Source organism: Castor canadensis, chromosome 9 (genome assembly GCF_047511655.1).
Source record: "Castor canadensis chromosome 9, mCasCan1.hap1v2, whole genome shotgun sequence".
In the NCBI taxonomy this organism is placed as follows: domain Eukaryota; kingdom Metazoa; phylum Chordata; class Mammalia; order Rodentia; family Castoridae; genus Castor; species Castor canadensis.
Window position 1 is genome coordinate 94832347 of NC_133394.1, and position 20861 is coordinate 94853207.

Consider the following 20861-nt stretch of genomic DNA (forward strand, 5'->3'; position numbering starts at 1 on the left):
AGGCAAAAGTACAGCAATACGAAATCCAGATTCTAGTGAATGATGACACACCAGGGTAGGCGAGGGCAATGAGAGCATGTCTGAAAACCAGCTGATCTTGCCATGTAAGTGTGACTTTCACATCAACTGTTTAAAGAAGTTGCTGCTAGGCATCCAACTCTCTTTCCTTCCATGTGACTGGAAATAGTGGTGATGGAGCAACTGTTGAATTCACAGTGGAGGGTGGCAGAGCTGACTTTCTAGCCTGGATCCCTGGATAATTTTGTGAAGCAGAGCTTGCCTATCTGCTGTGGACAGTTAACTGAAAAGAAAATAAATTTCAATCTCATTTAGACACTGAACTATAGGGTCTATTTATTAACTGTAGGGTCTATTCATTAACCATTACCCCAAACTAATATGTCTTCAAACAACTATCTATCAGTAATAAAGCCTGATTGTATTTCAGGATTAAGTACTCCTTCAGGGAGAATTTTTCCTAGCCTTTCAATGTAAATAGTTTTCCTTATTACATCCTATTTTAGGATTGAATTCTTTAAAGTAAAGCTCAACACTGTTTATAATTTATTTATTTAGGTAGTTGTTTGTCTTTTCCCACTAGCTCCATGAACAAAGGGTCAGGGACCACGTCCTCTAATACACTAGCACTAACACACCATCTGGCACATGGTTGGTTCCTAATAGATGTGCTAAGAGCAGCTAATGATAACAATGAGAGAAATAACTATCACTTACTAAATATTTCAATGTTTTAGGAATTTTAATAAGTGTTTTATGTGCATTATCTCAACAATATGTAGTGAAGCCACTAAGCATATCACTATCTCACTTTTAGGAAAAAAATGGGTTTAGAGAAGGTCACATAATCAAAGCTTATATTTTAAAGTCAGGAATCTCCTCTGGGTATATGGTTAGAAAAATGTCAGGTGGACAATATCCAGACAGTTTTACTAGTTGAGAAATGCAGAATTTCTACTACTTAAGATTCAGATCCTAGAGAATGACAGCAATAGCCACGCAGGCTAGTTTAATGCAAACACACCTGACTTTCTAACTACAGCACTTACGTTCTACTCTCTCAGTAACTGCCACAGAAATAAAGTGTAAAATACTGTTAGTAACACAAAACAACCAAAAGTCTTTGTTATTAATTCAAAATGAAGCGTGGAAAAACAATTTTTTGAACTCTAAGTCCCAAAATGGTGACTGCAAGGATTGGCTTTTTTTTTTTTTTTTCAGTCAAGAACTTGGTCTGGAAATTGTACACATTTCAGAACTATGTATGGTAATTCTTTTACTGCATGCTTGTGGTTAAACATCTCCTCACAACACCATACAAACTCAGCCAAGAGTTTAATAGTTAGAAGAAAAATCTCCTTCTAACTGTAAGTAAACTTATGCAAACTATTGGGGAAAACACTAAATTAGAGTCAGGCATTGGGATTGCACTGGCCTCTTTGCTACACATAATCCACAGTGGCTATTTACACTTGAATTTAAATTAAATAAAACAAAAACTCAGTTCCACAGCTGCACTAGCCATGTTTTGGGTGCTCAGCAGTCAAATGTTGCAGTGGCCTCTGTATAAGACTGTAGATTTATAGAACATTTCCATCACTACAATAAACTGTATTGGACAACTTCATTTTAAACAACAACCCTCTAACTTTTTGGACTTAAGATATTTTTAAACTCTCAAAAATGATTGAGGATCCATAAGGAGGCATTTTCAAAATATGGATTACATGCATTGATATTTACTGTATTATAAATTAATACTTAGAAAATTTTAAATACTAACTGTCATCCCTTTAGCCACCAGAATATTGACATCATCACATATAGACAGAGCCTCTGGAACTCTTCTAGAGTCAGGAAGCTTAGTGTTATGGAAATGTTTTGACCTTGAAGATGTGCTAAAAGTATCTCAGGTTCTCCTAAGGTCCCCAGGTCATGCTTTGAGAACTGTTGGTCCAGACCCTACTAACTAGTTCCCAGGTTCCCATTTACTTAAGGCATGTAGTGTTTATTTTGTCCAAAGAGGCTGCCAAATTTTAAATGCCTGACAAAGTCAAATAAAACAATCTTCATTCTTTATCCATTGAGAGGGAAGGAAGTTGAGGCTCTCGCTCATAAACTATTTCGGCCAAATTGAAGCCTAATGCATTTGGATAAATACATTCAACAGGGCTTGAATGACATGCAGCTTAGTGATTTAACTGCTTTGACCTCAGTAGATTTTTCTAAACACACATGAAAATCACAGTGACCCACTGGAAAAGCCGCAGATAGCAATTTGATTTCTATACTCGGAATCCTTTCTTCCCAATATCCATGCCATGATGTTGGCATGTTAGAAAGGAACTCTGAAGAGATCACAATGCAATGTAGGTGGTAAGTTCCAAACAATGTCAAGGCTCCAAAACGTACCTAAACATATCAGAATCACTGCAGAATGTTTGATTTTGGATCATATACTTATGGCTTTTTGTTTTTAACTTGGTCCTGACAGCTTGGAAATACTTCATAATCCTACATGGATGATGAATTTTCAGACCAAGTACCTTTTATGCCAGTGTACTGTTACGAAAGAAAATAGTCATTGGGTAAAATTGAGTTGCTGATAAAACACCTTGCAATAACTTAATCATAATAGAGTTTACAAAGGTAGTTTTTGTAAAAACGGCTCTTTTCTGGGAATTTGCAAATATCTATTCTGGTAATGATCTGAATTTGGATGAATTTAATGATAAAAATTCAAGAGAAAGAATTTAATGATAAAAATTCAAGAGAAAGATTCCACAGCTTATTTTAATATCTGTGGTGCATGTTACCCTTGGCTAGGATGCCTTTTAATACAAACACATGACATTTGAGTCACATATGTAAATGAGCTAAGAAAAGCAGAATTCCTGCTGTCGGGGTAGCATGGGCCCTACTTGGTAAAACATACCACCAAGGGGAATTATTGTCTTTCTCTTCTGAAGAGTCTCTGTTAGTCATTGCTGAAGGAAATCACTCTCAAATAATCTCTTTGTCCCATGAGTGGCCAAACCTCTCTTCTCTCTAGATAGCAGTTCACCTTCCAAGCCCTTCAAAGACATTTTCTAGGTGAGCCAAATGTGTGTCTTGAAAAAGAGTCATCTTCAAGATCACAAAAGCAATTTCCTGAGTGATGTTGTTTGGCAGTACTGCTTCTAGACTGATCTGTGTTTTCAACTCTGCCTCCTCCCAGTGCTTGTGCCAGGGCTTTGGCTGAAGGCATGTGTTTGAGGAGGACCTTCTTCACATGTACCGCTAAGGGAGAGAAGTCACTTCTGCAGAGTCATAACAGCCTGATTTCTCCATTATATGCCTAGTCCCAGAAAGAACCAGTAATGGGCACAATTATTCCATCATTGACCTGAACCTCATTTTGTTACTTCTCCAGCTTTGTCCTGGCAGTGAATCACTGATAAAAATGTCAGAAATGTATAATCTGTTATTATGCTGGGAACATACTGTGTTCCACAACATATGATGTTTCGACTATCTTGAGTTGAAGAGAAAAAGGAAAGGTTTTGTAAATCAGGTTGCCTGTATATGCTCTCTGCCAAGTTTGAATGTAGTAATTTATTTAGCTATACTGGTCAAACTCGACACAAGGAACTGAGTAGGTACAAAATCAAAAGCTAGAAAAAGAGAACCTTGTTTTCTGAGTTCTTACTATGTGCTAGATGTTTCCCATGTTATCTCATGAATTCTCCCAAGTAATATCTATATCTCAGTATATAGAATATAGAGATAAGAACTGAGTTCAAGTAACTTCCTCAAAATTATTGTGAGAGTATAGAAGAGTTTGAGCCCATATTTAGGTCTTTCTGAAGTCAAAGTTTGTTTTCTTTCCACCAAGATAGCATTTTCAGTCCCATTAGACCTAAGGCAATTTTTGCAATAAATATTTTGTGAGGCTCTCTTTACTACCTTGAAATAAAATTTATTGAAAATAATCCCCATATACATTCATTTTTTTAAAGTGCAATCAAATCTACCTAAACATGTGTGCACAAAGGTTGACAGCAGTACTCATGATAACTAAAAAGTGCAGACATCTAAGTGTCCATCAACTGAAGAATGGAAAAATAAAATATAGTATATTCATAAAAAAAAATTATATCACTGTAAATTGTGATGTCTACCTAGCACATTGTAATGAACTAAATTTCAAAGCTATCTTAAACCTTCTAAAGAATACTAAAATCATATCTTCACATGTTGCAAGCACATTCAACCATAGATTAAATTTTATGTCCAATATTATCTCTCCTTTTTGATTCTTAATTGCATTCTCTTTCTTTAATCAGTGATTAAAACATCTATTTATGTTAGAGAGTTAGATAAACATACTTTCTTAAAGGTCAGTGACTTGCTCTTACAAAGATATCAGAACAAGATGTAGCATAAACATGTTTTATCATTTCCCTCTGCATTCAAAATTCATTAGCCCAAATTGTTATTCTAATCTCTTGAGGAAGTCCATGCTTAGTGTGTCTTCTGACCTTCAAGGATGGACCTCTACAACTTCTTCCAGGCACAGAAACAGAGATAATGTACAGTTTAGATGGGGCTCATATCTTATAACTACCAGTGATGCTAAGGAGTCAACTATTTCTCACTCACGAGTGCTACCATGTCAGAGGAGCCCATAAAGCAAGAGTCATGTAGCTGGGCATGCTTGCTCATACCTGTAATCTCAGCAGCTAAGGAGGTAGAGATGGAGTGGATTATGGTTCAAGGCCAGCCCAAGAAAAATGTTAGCGTGACTTCATCTCAATCAATAAGCTGAGAATCATGGCACATTCCTGTCATTCCAGCTATATGGGAGGCATAGGTATGAGGATTATGGTTCAGGTCAGCCAAGGCAAAAAGTATGAGATTCTAACAGAAAAATAACTAAAGCTCAAGTTAGAGTGTCTGCTTAGCAAGCTCAAGGCCCTAAGTTCAAAGCCCAATACTGCCTGAAAAAAAAAAAAATAGAAAAAGAGTCATGGAGTGTAGCCAAGACCATGTGCTATCAGGTCATACCCACCAGATAAGTTTGCCACAGGAATTTCTGGGTACCACATAGGCTCAGAGGCTGAGGCAGGCCCCTCCACACCAAAAAAAAAAAAAAATTACAAATTAAATGAAACATAACATCTACGGCCTATATGGAGGTGTCGTCCCTTGGTGAAGAAAATGAAAGTAAGTGATCTGGCTGAATTTTTCTGAAGAAAATGAATTGTTTCAATATAGAATATACACAAGTAAATAGGATGAGAATAAAAGTTGGGCAGAATTCCTTCAGTTTAATATCTGCTCTGCCTATCCTCCTATTTACTTCTTTACCTCTGCACAGCTACATTTGTTCCTGATTTGTTGGTCTCTGACAATGTACCCACACTAAATAGATTGTGGTTTAATTGGTAAAGTTACTTAAGCTCCTAATTTGATGGAACTCAGTAAGTCAACATATGATCATTTTGAGTTCTTTAGGTAATAATGCCATTGTCGTTCTGATAGACCATAGCTCCATGCTCCTTGTTGGTTTGGATCAGTACCTGGATTGCTTTCCCTCATGGCTGATGGCAAAGGGGAGGCAACCAAGTCTATCCCAGGTTATAGACAAAGCTTTGGAAAGTATTTCTGATGGGAGGAAGCTAAAAAAAGCCAGAGGAGATTAAGGACATAGAAAAAAGGAGAATGCCCACCACCCGTGGAAATAGACAGGGATTATAATCATGACTGTGTCAAACTAAGTCACAGAAGGGATGGCATGACAAAGGGATAAGCAGGGATGAGACCTCCCTGTTTATCAGAACCAAGAACAAATGTTCTGGTTGTTTTTTTAGGAAGCCCATAATAAGTGCCCTTTACTCCTTGAGTCTTGATCATATTGAGATAAAAACAAACTAAATTAGATGAGAGATAAAAATATCACCCTTAGTAATAATAAAGCTGATATGCTATTAGAGACTGTGGTTTGTATCTGTGGGTAGGTAAACTGACCCCATAATTAGGCAGACTTACATACTCATTTGCAAGCTGAGTTGGAAAAACTCAGTTATCTCCTGTGGGCTAAGCTACTTTCACTCCTGGCAGAGAGCAGAGCAAGTCATTTGTTACTGGTAGGCAGATGGTTCTGTGAGAAAAGTGAGAGGGAGATGCTATGTGTTATGTTCTATGTTATGCTGTGCTACGCTATGCTATGTTATGTTGTGCAAGTCCACTGACTATTACAAACTCATCAGTCTAAATAAATCAACTTTACAGAAGTAGAGAGATCAGATGAATTAAGTTTACAATACACCACCTTCTTCATAGGTAGATGTATCTATGAAGGGATAGAAGCACGTTTATAGGAAAAACGCTTGTTTTTCTTGAGCATTACAGTCCAGAACTCAACCTGTACAACCACCCTAAGTTTTGGGTACTTTTTGTATCAGGCTCTCGACCTTTCTGCTACCACTCATTCTGTTCCAGCAGATTTTGGCTCCCCTTGGTCAGTATTGGGATTGATAAAGATTGCCAGATTGACAAAGAAAGAATGACAAGGAAACTAACATTTACAAAGAAATTAGTTTTTGTAACCATGTGTTTACTGAGTATAGAAATAACTTCTCAAAGATGTTAAGACGCAAGATTCCAAGATGGCGGCTAGAGGTAGGAAGCAGAAAGCGAGCCTCCTATAGTGAAATCTTGGAGGGACGCTGGAGATACACTTTGCAGGCATAATCACTGAGAAAAGGCATAACTTTGACCCCTCCACATCTCCAGCCGGCACAGACAATCTCCACCTCACGTTAAACGGAGAAACGAGGAGGGCACCCGGGCCGCCAGTGGCCGGCACCCAGACGGCTTGGGAAGACTCAGACCAGGTGAGCTTCGTGGTACCGCGGTACCCCCACAGACAAGCCTGGGCCAGAGCAGCATAGCCCCCTGGACAGACTGACCTCCGCCCAGGGAAAAAAAGAGAAACTGAGTAATAAACAATAAGAACAATTAAGACACGCTGGAAAGAGGGTGGGGCGCCCTGAGCACTGAAGATTGGGGGAAGGGAATCCTTCCCAGGACTGTAAATAAACAAGCCGGGCAGGCCGGAGAGCCTCTGGCGGGAGTGGGGCGCGTACCCGGCAACCAGGAGCAGGGAAGCCTGTGAGAGTGGCGGAGGGAGGAAAACTCCACAGGAGAGGAGGGAAGACCCACTTCCCACGTGAACTGTAAATAAACATGGCGGCTGGCAGGAGCAGCAGCACCGCCCAGTAATCAGGAGCAGGAAAGCTTGTGAGAGTGGCAGTGGGAGGAATACTGCACAGGAGAGAGGGGAAGACCCACCTCCCACATGAACTGTAAATAAACACACAGGCCTGACAACACGGGGGCAGTGTCACCTTTCCCAGTGCTTGGAAAGGGGAAAGCCTGTAGCAGAGGCTCCCACACAGGAGAACTCTGAACAAACAAAGCCTGTGGGGACAGGTGAGTGCTAAGCTCACCCCAGACATCTGCATAAACAACGCCTCCAGCAACAGCAGGCTGACAGCAGCCGGCAGGCAAGCCACGGTTGCAGATACCACTCTCAGAACTGTCTCCAGACGCTTTTTTTCTTTTTCTCCCTACCTTTGATGAGAGAACAACTGAATTATAACTGCAAGCCGAAAAACTTAATGAAACTGTATTGCATTTGAAATTGGGACACTTGGTGGGGCTTTTGTGTGTGTGTGTAGTTTTGTTCTACTTTATGCATCCCCTTTGATGAGACAACTACAGAACAACATCTGAGGCACCATCTCCAGGACTGGAGACTGAGACGGACACCCAAATTATTAAGACTGAAACTGCATTACATATAAACTTGGAAGTTTTTTTTTTTTTTAATTTTCTATTTTCCATTTTATTTTAATTCATTTTTAAATACAGATATTTCTTTCATTTACTTATTTTTTATTTTTTTATCTTTGATTTTCAATCCTCTCTCTGTCTCTCTAATGTCTGTTCAGCTTACTGTCGATTAGTACACTAACGTTCCCTGTTTATACCTTTGAAACTTTCTTATCTGAAACCTTGTTCTGCTTTCTCCCTCTTGTCTGTATATTTGTTTTCCCCTTTTCTTTAACTTCTTGCTTTCCATCTCAGCTCACCCTTCCATTCTAAATATTACCATTGTTATTATTACAAGCTAGAAAATACTTAATTGCACACAGTACAGGGACAATAACACCACCAAAGACAATGATGGGAAGACAGAAAAAACAGGAAAACCAGTTTCCCCACAGCAAAAAATTAGTACAGGAACCTGAGGGGAATGAAGAGAACAGAAACTCAGATCCAGACTCCAACAAAATGAAGATAAACTATGTCAAAGGACCCAATGAAGCCCACAAGAATAATTTAAAAGAAGACATACTACAGGTACTCAATGAGAATTTTATAGAGATGATACTGGATAGGGGCAACCAAAATGTACAGGAGACACTCAAGAAATTCCAAGACAACAAAAATAGAGAATTTGAAAAAGCAAAAGAAGAAATAAAGGAAACCATAGAAGCACTGTATAAACACCAAAGTGAAAGAGAGAACACAATGAATAAACGGATAAATGAACTCAGGACAAAAATAGACAACATTAAAGAGGAAAACTGCCAGGATATGGAAAACCTCAGAAAAAAGAATGAAACAGAACTGCAAAACAAAACGGAAGGCCAATCCAGCAGAATAAAACAAACAGAAGACAGAATCTCATAAGTTGAAGATGAAATGGAAATTAAAGGAAAAACCGAAGAACTATTAATTAAACAAATCAAGAGCTGTGAAAAGAAAATGCAAGAACTCACCGACTCCCTCAAAAGACCAAACTTGAGAATCATGGGCATCAAAGAAGGAGAAGAGGTGCAAGCGAAGGGAATGCGTAATATATTTAACAAAATAATAATAGAAAATTTCCCAAATCTAGAGTAAGATATACCCATACACATGCAAGAGGCCTCCAGGACACCGAACAGACCAGATCAAAATAGAACTACTCCATGACATATCATCATTAAAACAAGTTCAGAAACTAAGGAAAGAATATTGAAGGCTGTAAGAGAGAAAAAACAAGTAACATACAAAGCTTAACCCATCAAAATCACAGCAGACTTCTCAACAGAAACATTAAAAGCAAGAAAAGTGTGGGGTGAGATCTTCCAGGCAGTGAATGAAAATAACTTCAACCCCAGGATACTCTACCCAGCAAAGCTATCATTCAAAATAGATGGAGCAATAAAAGTCTTCCATGATAAGCAGAAACTAAAACAATATGTGACCACAAAGCCACCCCCCTACAAAGGATTCTTCAAGGGATTCTGCACACAGAAAGTGACACCCAACTTAACCATGAAAAGGCAGGCAGCACCAAACCACAGGAAAAGAAAAAGCAAGACAGTAGAGAGTAACATCAAGTTAGGTACACACAATCAAACCTTCAAACAACTAAGACAACTAAATGGCAGGAATCACCACATACCTATCAGTACTAACGCTTAATGTTAATGGACTTAATTCACCCATCAAAACACACCATTTGACAAAATGGATTAAAAAAGAAGATCCAACAATTTGTTGCTTACAGGAGACTCATCTCACTGACAGAAATAAGCATATGCTTAGGATGAAAGGCTGGAAGAAGATTTACCAAGCCAATGGCCCCCGAAAACAGGCAGGAGTAGCAATACTTATCTCTGACAAAGTAGACTTCAAACCTACATTGATCAAATGAGATAAAGAAGGACATTCCATACTAATAAAAGGGGAAATAGACCAAAAGGAAATAATAATCATCAATCTGTATGCACCCAATGTCAACGCACCCAATTTCATCAAACATACCCTGAAAGACCTAAAAGCATATATAAACGCCAACACAGTGGTTGTGGGAGACTTTAACACCCTATTATCATCAATAGATAGGGCATCCAAAAAAAAATCAATAAAGAAATCCAGGATCTAAAATATGCAATAGATCAAATGGACCTAGTTGATGTCTACAGAACATTTCATCCAACTTCTACACAGTATACATTCTTCTCAGCAGCCCATGTAACCTTCTCCAAAATAGATCATATCCTAGGGCACAAAGCAAGCCTCAGCAAATATAAGAAAATAGAAATACTACTGTGCATACTATCTGACCACAATGCAGTAAAAGTAGAACTCAACAAAAAAGTAAAGACAAAAAACATGCAAACAGCTGGAAACTAAATAACTCATTACTTAATGAAGAATGGACCATCAATGAAATAAGAGAGGAAGTTAAAAAGTTCCTGGAAGTCAATGAAAATGAAAACACAACCTATCAGAACCTATGGGACACAGCTAAGGCAGTCTTGAGAGGAAAGTTTATAGCCATGAGTGCATATATTAAAAAGATTGAAAGATCCCAAATCAATGACCTAATGATACATCTCAAACTCCTAGAAAAACAAGAACAAGCAAATCCCAAAACAAATAGAAGGAGAGAAATAATAAAAATGAGAGCTGAAATCAATGAAATAGAAACCAAAAAAACCATACAAAGAATTAATGAAACAAAAAGTTGGTTCTTTGAAAAAATAAACAAGATCGATAGACCCCTGGCAAACCTGACTAAAATGAGGAGAGAAAAAACCCAAATTAGTAGAATTAGGAATGCAAAAGGGGAGATAACAACATACACCATGGAAGTCCAGGAAATCATCAGAGACTACTTTGAGAACCTATATTCAAATAAATTTGAAAATCTAAAAGAAATGGACAGATTTCTAGATACATATGATCATCCAAAACTGAACCAAGAGGAAATTAATCACCTGACTAGATCTATAACACAAAATGAAATTGAAGCAGCAATCAAGAGTCTCCCCAAAAAGAAAAGTCCAGGACCTGATGGATTCGCTGCTGAATTCTATCAGACCTTTAAAGAAGAACTGATACCAACCCTCCTTAAACTGTTACTCGAAATAGAAAGGGAAGGAAAACTGCCAAACACCTTTTATGAAGCCAGTATTACACTTATCCCAAAACCAGGCAAAGACACCTCCAAAAAAGGAGAACTATAGGCCAATCTCCTTAATGAACATTGATGCAAAAATCCTCAACAAAATAATGGCACACCGAATTCAACAACACATCAAAAAGATTATTCACCACGACCAAGTAGGCTTCATCCCAGGGATGCAGGAGTGGTTCAACATACGAAAATCAATAAACGTAATAAACCACATTAACAGAAGCAAAGACAAAAACCACTTGATCATCTCAATAGATGCAGAAAAAGCCTTTGATAAGATCCAACACCATTTCATGATAAAAGCTCTATGAAAACTAGGAATAGAAGGAAAGTTCCTCAACATTATAAAAGCTATATATGACAAACCTACAGCCAGCATTATACTTAATGGAGAAAAACTGAAACCATTCCTCTAAAATCAGGAACCAGACAAGGATGCCCACTATCTCCACTCCTATTCAACATAGTACTGGAATTCCTAGCCAGAGCAATTAGGCAAGAGGAAGGAATAAAAGGAATACAAATAGGTAAAGAAACTGTCAAAATAGCCCTATTTGCAGACGACATGATCCTATACCTTAAAGACCCAGAAAACTCTATTCAGAACCTTCTAGACATCATCAATAGCTATAGCAAGGTAGCAGGATATAAAATCAACATAGAAAAATCATTAGCATTTCTATACACTAACAATGAGCAAACGGAAAAAGAATGTATGAAAACAATTCCATTTACAATAGCCTCAAACAAAATCAAATACCTAGGTGTAAACCTAACAAAAGATGTGAAAGACCTCTACAAGGAAAACTATACACTTCTGAAGAAAGAGATTGAGGAAGACTATAGAAAGTGGAGAGATCTCCCATGCTCATGGATTGGTAGAATCAACATAGTAAAAATATCGATACTCCCAAAAGTAATCTACATGTTTAATGCAATTCCCATCAAAATTCCAATGACATTCATTAAAGAAATCGAAAAATCTACGGTGAAATTTATATGGAACCACAAGAGGCCACGAATAGCCAAGGCAATACTCAGTCAAAAGAACAATGCAGGAGGTATCACAATACCTGACTTCAAACTATATTACAAAGCAATAACAATAAAAACAGCATGATACTGGCACAAAAACAGACCAGACATGAAGACCAGTGGAACAGAATAGAGGACCCAGACATGAAGCGACACAAGTATAACCAACTTGTCTTTGACAAAGGAGCTAAAAATATACGATGGAGAAATAGCAGCCTCTTCAACAAAAATTGCTGGGAAAACTGGTTGGCAGTCTGCAAAAAACCGAAACTAGATCCATGTATATCACCCTATACCAAGATTAACTCAAAATGGATCAAGGATCTTAATATCAGACACCAAACTCTTAAGTTGATACAGGAAAGAGTAGGAAATACTCTGGAGTTAGTAGGTATAGGTAAGAACTTTCTCAACGAAACCCCAGCAGCACAGCAACTAAGAGATAGCATAGATAAATGGGACCTCACAAAGCTAAAAAGTTTCTTTTCATCAAAAGAAATGGTCTCTAAACTGAAGAGAACACCCACAGAGTGGGAGAAAATATTTGCCAATTATACATCAGACAAAGGACTGATAACCAGAATATATAGGGAACTTAAAAAACTAAATTCTCCCAAAACTAATGAACCAATAAAGAAATGGGCAAGTGAACTAAACAGAACTTTCTCAAAAGAAGAAATTCAAATGGCCAAAAAACACATGAAAAAATGCTCACCATCTCTAGCAATAAAGGAAATGCAAATTAAAACCACACTAAGATTCCACCTCACCCCTGTTAGAATAGCCATCATCAGCAACACCACCAATAACAGGTGTTGGCTAGGATGCGGGGAAAAAGGAACCCTCTTACGCTGTTGGTGGGAATGTAGACTAGTACAACCACTCTGGAAAAAAATTTGGAGGCTACTTAAAAAGCTAGACATCGATCTACCATTTGATCCAGCAATACCACTCTTGGGGATATACCCAAAAGACTGTGACACAGGTTACTCCAGGGGAACCTGCACACCCATGTTTATTGGGGCACTATTCACAATAGCCAAGTTATGGAAACAGCCAAGATGCCCCACCACTGACAAATGGATTAAGAAAATGTGGTATCTATACACAATGGAATTTTATGCAGCCATGAAGAAGAACGAAATGTTATCATTCGCTAGTAAATGGATGGAATTGGAGAACATCATTCTGAGTGAGGTTAGCCTAGCCCAAAAGACCAAAAATCATATGTTCTCCCTCATATGTGGACATTAGATCAAGAGCAAACACAACAATGGGATTAGACTATGAGCACATGATAAAAGCAAGAGCACACAAGGGAGATATGAGGATAGGTAAGACACCTAAAAAACTAGCCAGCATTTGTTGCCCTTAACGCAGAGAAACTAAAGCAGATACCTTAAAAGCAACTGAGGCCAATAGGAAAAGGGGACCAGGAACTAGAGAAAAGTTTAGATCAAAAAGAATTAACCTAGAAGGTAACACCCATGCACAGGAAATCAATGCGAGTCAATGCCCTGTATAGCTATCCTTATCTCAACCAGCAAAAACCCTTGTCCCTTCCTGTTATTGCTTATACTCTCTCTACAACAAAATTAGAAATAAAGGCAAAATAGTTTCTGCTGGGTATTTAAGGGGGGGGGAGAGGGAGGGGGCGGAGTGGGTGCTAAGGGAGGGGGTGGGGGCAGGGGGGAGAAATGAACCAAGCCTGTATGCACATATGAATAATAAAAGAAAAAGGGACAAAAAAAGATGTTAAGACACATACTGTATTCTAAAAAGCATATTCTATCACATTTTAACATCTGTGAAATCATGATATGGCTTATCACTGATGGGTAACATGAAATATTTGACTGAGGTTTTCTTGCTTTTAGTGGTACAAAAATTAGTGATGATGACTTTTAACCTATGCCACCTTAGATTCAGTAAATAGCTAATAAATGATTAGCCTAAAATTTTCATCTGTCTTGTATGAGTCCAAACTTTACATGGCTTTCTGGCGAAGAATAATTTTTACCTGAAATATCCAAACAATTAAGGCAAAATTTGTTTCATATTCTATGGAAATGATTTCCTTCTTCCCCCCACATCATTACATACATTGGCAGGCAGTGTGGGATTTTGTCTTGCTTGACCACATCTGTATAGAATTGTGCTCTTTGGGAAACAAATTCCTTCTCTTACTGTAAACTGAGGCTACTTAATGAGTTATATGAAGTGGGCAGAAGGAAACATGTTTACTATCACAAGTTTAATGAGTGGTGATTGAATATTCCAACAGCTGGACCTTGTTAGAAAGGAACAAGTTGGGGTCACTTGAATTTCTTTATGTAAAGTCTCCTTAAGTGGATGTGAGGGGGAAAGGCTTGGGAACTTTTTTATTGCTCAAGACTATTCCTTGTTGCAATTGAGAAATATGGGAAATAACTGAAGTAATATTCTGCTTAATAGTTAGTTTCTCAAACAATCTGAAATCTTTTTTAATTCAACAAATCTCAGTATCTATTTTGTACGAGGTGTGAACTAGATGCGTCAGAGAATAAGATATGCCACTTGCCATTGGGAGTCCATCCTGATATAAAAAGGGAGTCACTAAGTAATGAATAGGAGATAATGAATAGGAGAGCCAGCCAAAAAGAGTCAAATTGCTGATAACGGTTTTGAAGAAGGAAAAAAATTGCATATATAAGGCAATTGGGAAAAGCTTCATGGAAGCAATTCAGAGCTTTGAATACTTACAAAAAATTTCTTAATTAGAGGTAGGGTTGGTATTTCTATGTTCTAATAACTAATATTTCTAGGTTATTTTGAGTTGAGCTCACAGGAAACAACTAAAAATGACAGATGTAGAACTTTCTGAAAATCTTTTAAAAGTTAAAAATTATTTTTCAGCTGAAAAATAGTCATGAAACAAAGATTTGAAGAAAATCAGAAATGTATATTTTTAAATATGACATACAAGTAGCCTTTTGCCCCAAAGGACAGTTATTAATTCCTTAAAAATTTGTCTTTAATTTTAATCATCCACATGTAATGGCCAGATTAACTGGGGGTTGCTTTCAACAAATTTATAACCCAGGAAGCTGCATAGACAGGAAAAAAGAAAAAAACAGATGTAAAGTGGCCCTCAACCATGTTTAATATTAAATAGTCTAAGTAATGTTAAATCTAGAACTTTAAGACTTAACATAATCTCACTCTGGTAACAGTTGGAAACACAAATTAACTTGAAGATATGCAATGAGCAGCATATGAACATCTACCCTCATCAAGTTCAATATGTTTTATTTGTAGCCATGAAAAATGCGTGTGTATGAATAATATGTGTGTATGAATAACATGTGTGTATGTTTTGGTGTCACCATGAATTGACAGCTCATTCCTGCCTATTACTTCTTTTTTAGCTAGTATCTTTAATAACAAGGAATATATCTGAATTTGTAGTTTTCCCAAATTAAGAAACTAGATGAATATTTAAAGTCAAGAATTTGTAGTTCAAGATTTTACTGATTCATTTTTTGTCATGAAATAGTTTCTTTTGTTCTAATATGTTGAATAGCAAGCCATTCCAAAGAATTTCTGCCTTCAAAATAACTAATTATGAACCAACATCTTATGAGAACTTGTAATAAAGAAAGCGACTTTTTAAAAAAAGTATGCTGGAACTTTTCCCTCACTTCTTTAAACAGCTAAAAAGTATGACGTATCTGGTGCATTCATTGTGTAGCCAGGGTCTTTAGTAATTTGAAATACAAATATAAAGCCAAAGTCTTTTCTTTTTTTCTGGATCATCTTGAATTTTTTGGCTCCTAAATGCTAGAGTGTGCTTATCCTGTGATCTTTTCTCAATCTTGACTGCAATCAAGACCTAGCTAACTGGCCTAGTTTGATGACTTTAATTTCTACCTATATGCTAGTGGTGTTTCCATTGATAACCCCACTCTCACTTCCTCTGAGTATCAGTCTCATTTATGCACTGTTCAGCATATTCATTTAGATATCTAACAAGCATTTCAAGTAGTTCATGCCCAAAATCTATTTATTCCTAGTCACCCTCCAACACAAATCTATTTATTCCTAGTTTCTATTCAGTAAGTATCATGGCCTTTCATTGAGCTGCTAAGACCAAACTGATGGTGTCTACCTGAAATCTTCACTGGTTTTGCCACACTCCACATCAAATCTCTTATACCCCACCCTCACTCTCTATTTTTTACACTAAAGTCAAAGTGGTATTTTTATTTATTTATTTTCTTTTTTTATTGTTGTGCTGGGTGGCATTTACAAAATTTCTTACAATATATCAAAAGTATTGTACTTGAATGCACTCCCTCTGCTGTTCTCCTTCATACTCCCCTAGCCCCCATTCCTGGAATAGTTTCAACATATATCACTTTTTCATTTGCATACACATGCACACAGTATTTGCACCATACTTCCCCTCCACCATTTCTTCACATCTTCTCCAGTCCCACTGGTACCAGCCTCCCTGGTAGGACCTGTTCTACCCTTCTGTTCTCCAGTTTTGAATAAGAAAAGGAAGGAGGAGGAAAAGGAAGGAGGAGGAGGAGAAGGAGGAGGAGGAGGAGGAGGAGGAGGAGGAGGAGGATCCCAAGTTGGAGGTCAGCCCAATAGATAGATAAGTACTATCTATTACCATTAATGTTATTGTCAAATTATTTAAACTTAGGATTTCCTCTAGCATAGGGAAGCTTTCACTATATATTGCTATAATATTTACTCTGATGTACATTATTCTTCCTTCACATGAAAGTTTGAGGCCACAAAAATGACTGTGCAAGAGGAATCATGCAAAGTGATTTTCATAATTATGTAGAAATTTATGTTTTTTCCATGACTTTAAAAATGTTTGTCAAAGCATTAAAATATCTCTTATTCTCAGTCATAAAGATATAGGAAAATGAAAAACAGTATAACTAAAGTTTATTTTGCATACCATCATTTTAAACACTATAAATATTGACAACAAAAGAATTTTATTAAAAAAACCTATCAAGAATAGTTTGAATAGTGTTGTGTTTACCTTGTCCTACTTACTGCACAACTTATGCTATGAAGTAAGAATTGTTTCTATGACTTGGCTAATGGATTCCTTCCTAAATTTGAACCAGAACTTTACATTTTATCCTTTGTACTACCAATGCCATGAAATATCCCTGAAATTACTTTACTGTGAAGCTTTCTTTTCTTTTTTGCTAGAGTTACCTCTTCTACACAATCTTCATTCTTTTTATCAGAACCACTTTCCTCACTGATAGCCATACATTTTTCTTCTCTAAGCACCCCTAACTAGAGTCTGTCGATTTTTGGTTGTGTCAGCAGTCCCATGGTCATTACTTCCTTTTTAGTTCCATTTATATTTGATTTAAGTCTCATGCCAAGATTTTCTTTCCATTTATTGTTTGCACTTTCTTCTTGATTGATCAATTTATACATTTGATGATCTATTTTTCAAAAAACATCATTTTCACTTGTCACTGGGAGCACAGGGAGGTACCATAACTACAGTTGTTGCTGTCTATGTGTGAACTAAATAATGGATATGCAACCACAGCACACTTCCTAAGAAATGCCATGATCTGTCACCGATCATGATGCTGCCCATTTGAAATTTACACAGTGATTTTCTACCTGAAAAGCCAGCAGTTATGGCAGTTATGTTTATGCAGTTACTCAAAGGAAATATACCATGAAAACTGAAATTTGACTTGTATTGGAGAATTGTCATTAGTCAACTAAATTAGACATTGTTATTGGGATGAGACAATGGAACCAGAATCGTGCAAAATAAGAATTGATAATATATTAAGCTAATACTCATTATTGCCCTCCTTGTCAGGATTATGAGCTGGAAAAAGACATTTTCTGTGCTTTATCCACACCATTCTTCATCATCTAGCTGTTGCACTTGTTTTGATGTCAATATAACTTCAGAAATAAATTTGTGTGTTGCTCCTTTGTCTTTAATACATTTCATAAAGATGGAACAATCTCACATGCTCTCTTTGGCAGCACATATACCAAAATTGGAACGATACAGAGAAGATTAGCATGGCCCCTGCACAAGGATGACACGTAAAAAAATAAATAAAAAGATGGAAGAATCTCACATTGGGGTATTTTTTAAAGTAAGACATTGTACTATGTCTCTGTGAACCTGTCTAGTCCTCTATGAACCCCTTGGCAATATCCACCAGAGTGCACAACATTGGGGTTTTATGAAATGTTTAGCAGTTGTTGGAGAGTTGAATATTGGGTAGGTATTTTTCATGTTTTAAAGCAGTTTTTTCTCAATGCTTTTTAAATTATCATTAGCACACCCACCTACATGAAGGCATTTTCTTAAACATATTTTTCCCAATCAATCCCTCCACAACACCCCTGAAATTTAAAAAACAGATATGCTATGTAGCTGTTCAAGTACTATGACCTTTTGGAAAGCCACAAAGCACTGTGATATGCAAGATTTTTCTCCTTCCCAGGAACCAATTGTTGTTTGCTTCCATAAGGGCAATATCACCACTATTGAGGATTCATGTCTTAATACAACTCCAGGTTGAATACTCTGTTACCATTAGACACATCAATAAACTTTAGCAGAAAAAATATAGGTGATTAAAGAGAATTGGACAAATACCATATAAGCTAGTCAAGGAAACACAGTCCCTACCATAAGTGACACAAAGGAATTTTGTCATTCTTAGGTTTAAAGAATAGCAGTGTATTTTATTTGTGTATTCATTCAAAAATCTTAATAAAGGTCTTCCCATGTACCAGGTAGTGTTTTGGACTGAGAATGAAATCTGCAACATCAGACATTGTGATCTTCCCTGAAGAGAATTTAAGAAAAACTCCAAAGTTTTGGGCTGAACAATGTGAAGGATGGAGTTGCCATCAACTATAATGGAGAAAATTGCAGATAGGTCAGATAGTTGAGGGATGACTAATTGTTTGATTTGAGACATCTATTGTATATTCAAGTCGAAATGTTATTAAGAATCTAGATAAAGTAGACTGGAATTTAGTCGAGAGTTTAAGGTTGGAGTTACAAGTGTGGTAATCATGGGTGCCATAGTTGAAGTGTATAGTCACGATCATAGACGAAATAAACAAGGTCTGTTCTCTTTCACTTGCTCTGCTTTGAATTCCTCTTCTCCTTCCTTGTCTATTGTGCTATTTGTTTTCTAGAGTCAGAATAGAAACAGACTGATGAAGAGCAAGGGGGAAATTTTCTTTTTTATTTAATTAGTACTGCTTTTAGTTCTTTCTTGGTTAACACTGGTTGGTCATGGATCATTTTATACTAGGCTACACTATAAAATTAGTATTTTTGTTATTTTTAAAGTTTTTTACTGTTTTGCTGGGTGGGGGTACACTGTGGCATTTACAAAAGTTCTTATAATATATCAAATATATAATACTTGGATTCACCCACTCCATTGTTCTCCTTTATCTCCCCTCCCCTACTCCTGGAATGGTTTCAACAGGTATCATTTTTCTATTTACATACACCTGTACACCTATATTTGCACTATATTCACCCTCCCATTCCCTTTCCCCACCTCTTCCCCCCTCCCACAGGTACCAACTCCCCCAAGCAGGACTGTTCTGCTCTCCTGTTCTCTGATTTTGTAAGAGAAAAAAATGACATTTTTGTTTGTTTAAGATAGTTACATAGGGAGTTCCCTTGTGACATATCCATGTATGTATATTACAACCTAAATTGGTTCATCTCCTCTGTTTTTATTCTTTCTACCTTAGTTCCTTTCTTAAGGTGATTTCAACAAGTTTAAAAATTCTATATTCATTCTTGCATAGAGAGTATATGAACTATATTTAAGTTCTTAGTTTGCTTTCACCTTATACCTCCCATGCATCACCTCCCCTTAGTGTGATCACTGTATCATAATATTGCTGCATTACTTCCACATATGAGGGAGAACATGTGGTTTTTGGCCTTCTGAGGCTGGCTAACTTCACTTAAGATGATGTTCTCCAGTTCCCTCCATTTGCCTGCAAATTACAAAATTTCATTCTTCTTTTTGGCTGAGTAAAATTCCATTGTATATATATATATATATATATACACACCACATTTTCTTAATCCATTCATCAGTAGTAGAGTAGTAGGACATCTTGGCTGTTTCCATAGCTTAGCTATTGTGAATAGTGCTGCAATAAACACAGGTATACAGGTTTCTGTATTGTAACCTGATTTACATTCCTTTGGGTATATCCCTAGGAGTGGAAATGCTGGATCACATGACAGTTCTATTTTTAGTTTTTTAAGGAGCCTTCATACTGCTTTCCTCAGTGGTTGTACTAATTACATTCCCACCAGCAGTGTCTGAGGCTTCCTTTTTCATCACATCCTCGCTGACATTTGTTGTTTGTGTTCTTAAAAGTAGCCATTCTAACAGGAATTAGGTGGAAACTTAACATGGTTTTGATTTGCATTTCCTTTATGATCAGGGATGGTGATCATTTCTTTGTGTGTTTTTTAGCCATTTGGACTTCTTCCTTTGAAAAAGCTGTGTTCAGTTCATTTGTCCATTTTTCCTTTGGGTAATTGATTTTTGGGAAGTATAGTTTTTTTAGCTCCCTCGAAAATGTATATTCTGGTTATTATTCTCTTGTTACATGTATAGTTGTCAAAGATTTTCTCCCATTCTGTGGGTAGCCTCTTCAATTTAGAGACCATTTCTTTTGTTGTGCAGTAGTTTCATGTAGTCCCATTTGTCAATGAGCCATTTGAGTTCTA

General features: G+C 37.0%; 1 long non-coding RNA gene and 1 other non-coding gene across 11 annotated transcripts in view; both read left to right on the forward strand.

The window, feature by feature from the left end:
* Nucleotides 1–20861, forward strand: part of LOC141410952 (uncharacterized) — a 96893-nt gene that overhangs the window by 50987 nt on the left and 25045 nt on the right. For 3 of the 10 annotated variants that reach the window (XR_012435771.1, XR_012435772.1, XR_012435776.1), the window contains exons 4-5: nucleotides 3–104; nucleotides 1240–1385. The exons of 2 other annotated variants lie outside the window; for them this stretch is intronic. This is a non-coding gene — a long non-coding RNA (uncharacterized lncRNA). 5 more of the 10 variants (XR_012435774.1, XR_012435769.1, XR_012435779.1 and 2 more) reach the window with 5 other exon arrangements.
* On the forward strand, nucleotides 18097–18203 carry LOC141411139 (U6 spliceosomal RNA). Its single transcript, XR_012435980.1, has one exon. It is a non-coding gene; the product is annotated as a U6 spliceosomal RNA (small nuclear RNA).